Genomic DNA, 3514 nt, shown 5'->3' on the forward strand with positions numbered 1-3514 from the left:
TATTATATTAAATATAATAATAAATATATATTATATTATAGTATAATATAATATAGTCGTAATTTTTAACTATCCTCAACAATTCAATCTCATAATTTACCAAACGCTATTACACTAATTTTAGAACCAGCACAGCTACTATAATTATAGTTTACCTTACACTCAGCTGCTTTTTATAACAGATGCTTCTTCCTTCAGTACAACTAAAAATAATTTTTCTAAAATCTACAGCACTACCAAACTAAGCCATACTGTTTCAATAAACATTTATTCAAGGCTAGTATTACTGAGCATCTTGCCGAACATTTGAAATAAAAAACAAGACAAGTTTGAGATTTGTTTTGGGAGAATTCTACGGTAGAATATATGAAAAATACCTTTCTTGTGGGGCTTTGTTTTAAACCGTTAAATCTGAATCAATTAAATCAGTTTTGCATAGTTTTTTTTATTATCGTTTTTATGTGATTCTAATCAGAGCCAATATTCATAAACAACATTAACGAATATCGATAGTAACCCCTAATGTAGAAAGATCCATTCTTTCTCATGAAAAATATTCTTTTGCAGGGAAAAAAATCCACCTACGTTTTATTAATTAAAGAGGTCTAAAAATAGATCCGGTGAAACACTCTTGTTTGACTGTTTGATTACTGTTTCAACAGTTAAATCTACAGATGTAGCAGTTCTATGTGGCGCCCTGTAAATTTTTAATACGAACATATGTAAATCTAACCATTAAAAACTTCATCTAACGGTCAAAACATTGTGTTCCACATGTGGGTTTTTCTAAGGGGTCTCACCGTAAAAGCTCCCCTAAAAATAATCTTTAAAATGGCAACCTCTACAATGGAACACCAATAAGTGCTCAAAAATGCACTTTGAATACTGCTAATTTCGAAGTAAATAATTAAATATTTAAGCTTTAATTATACATTTTCATATTTTTATCACGATTATTTTAATTGTAAATTGTTTATTTTTTTCTTATTTATTTGCATATATAAAAATTCAAAAAGCCATGCAACTGAGCCATGGAAACCAACCCACGAGTGCGAATCGAAAGATGCCACGTCAGCAGAGGTGGGCCCCAACTCTAGTCCCCTTTTCTGCCATCATTTCAGTCAGCTCTCCAATTAGAGTTTGCCATGTTGATGAATCCTTCCAAAAGCTTTCTCTCTCCGTGCACTGATTATCCTCGCGATTTTGTGTTGATTCAAATTTAACTGTCTCCCATAATCAAGCCATAATCATCTATCTATCTGATCTCCCTAGATTTAGTTGTAATTTTATTTTCAAATTTAATTCCTAGATTTTGTGAGATATATTTTTATCTCCTTTGTGGCCCAAAACTCTATAAATAGAGGGCCCTGCAATTGTATTTTTCATTCAAGAATTGAGAGAATTTTCAAAATTAAAGTTTATTATTTTTCAGTTCTTGTTTCCTTAGTTTTTCTTTCGGTTAGAGATAAGTGACACATCTTTCTGTGAGTGACACACAACCGTCAAACGGCTAAGTCTTGAGTAAATTCTGTGTGCAAGCGTGTTTCAGTTGTTATTTTTAATTCATTATTGCTTTGTCAAGTTCATAATTTTGATCCCTTTTCTTCTCATTCGTTTAAGTGTTTATAACAATTATTTTTGTAGTGACATCGGTTTTAATTATTATATTTGGTGCATATGGTTATTATTTTTATGTGACTATCCCTTATTGCATTCTGCCTGAAAATATTTTGTTGCTTTAAGATAACGCATGAAATAATCTTGCTCATTTCAACTGAGAAGAGATTAATTTGATAAAAAAAAAACATTTTCTTATTATTTGCGCTCCAAATTCATATTTTCTAATTGCATGTTTAGGATGCGAAATGTGTAGTTGAGTTATAGAATTAATATTTTAATTGTTGCACAAATCACACACTTTTCCTTACTATCTTTATTCTTATTTTTGCGTTTTGATTTTATTATCACAAAAATCTCAAAAAATATGTATCCTCATTTTTGCTTATCTCTTCTAACGTGTGTTTCTCCTAATCAATTTTGTTTGTTATTTGCCACCTCCTCGTGGGATTGATCACCCATTATGTGTTGCAACTGACCATTTTATTTACACAATTTGAACATAATTAAACACTAAAAAAAATTCACTAGTGAGACCCCCATTTGATTAGTTTTTCAACGGTCAAATTTATACAAATCTGCATTAAAAATTTATAACGCGCCACATAAAATTATCCATATTACAAATCTAACTGTTAAAAATTTAATCTAACTATAAAAAATCAATGTTCCACCGGTGGTTTTTTGGGGTGTTCAACCATAGAAAATGCCCTTTGAAATATACCTGCTTACTTTTCAATGCCATCTGTAAAGATCTGTTGACACACCTCAGTCACATACATTAATTTGAATCATGCTATAAAAATTTAATAAAATTAGACTTCACAAAGTTTAGCTTAATCTCCAATTTAATTCCTTGATATTAGCATCACTGTCGTCTTATTGTACCAGATGGTCTACACGACAACAATCTAAGAAACGACATGAATTTTGAATCAGCAAGATCTAGAAAACGATTATCATCTAAAAAACAATGCCAACTAGAAAGAAAAGTATAGGAGACATTTGGTTCATGGATTAGAATCATGAGATTATAACTATTTTCGATTTACGTGTATTTTTTGTGAGAAAAAATACTGTAGCGAACCATGAACCATGATTCGAATTAGGGTACGAATCTCCTTACCAAACACACCCAATGGCAATGAATAACCTCCACAACAGAACGCTATTAAAACGACATATGCATATAAACGACAACAAACCAAAATATCTACATTAAATAGGAAAACAACAGCAATCTCAATCAATGACAAGATGTAGAGAACAACAAAAATACAATATACAATAACATATCACATCAACATAACCTCCAAAATGAGTTATCCTCACAAAAAGAACATAACTTTATCTGGTTTTAAATAAATGACAGATTGCTCGCTTGGACCTGATTCTCTAATCTAGTTGATAATAAACAAACGATGAGTTGTTTTGTAAAAAAACTTGTGATTAGAAGACAATTTTTCAAAGCCATGCAAATTGTATTTTTTTCCTAAATCAAAGGCACAAGAATGCCGATGAGGAAGCCGACAAATTCTAGAAATAGAGCATCCCGCTTCTAGCTATTTTGTAGCACATCCTAACAAGCTAAGGGCCCGTTTAGTTCGCTCATTCAAATTTTTAATTCGAGTAAAGATGTAACTTTATATGAGAGCTTTTTACTATAGTAAAAAAGTTAGATGTGACTGTTTCTGAGAGTTTTTTACTGTAGCAAAACTCAAATTTTAAACTCGAATCACTGAAATGAACATGGCCTAAATTAGCTCTCCTGTTGTCCCCTAAAGGCAAGGGGAACTGTTGCTATGCATATGGGCAATTTCGTTGTATGTGGCCTATCTGATGACAAATATAACAAGTACTCGGTTGGAGTCGCGAGCTACCAAACGATCCATTTCCC

The sequence above is a fragment of the Morus notabilis genome, unplaced genomic scaffold (genome assembly GCF_000414095.1).
Source record: "Morus notabilis unplaced genomic scaffold, ASM41409v2 Scaffold1185, whole genome shotgun sequence".
NCBI lineage: Eukaryota > Viridiplantae > Streptophyta > Magnoliopsida > Rosales > Moraceae > Morus > Morus notabilis.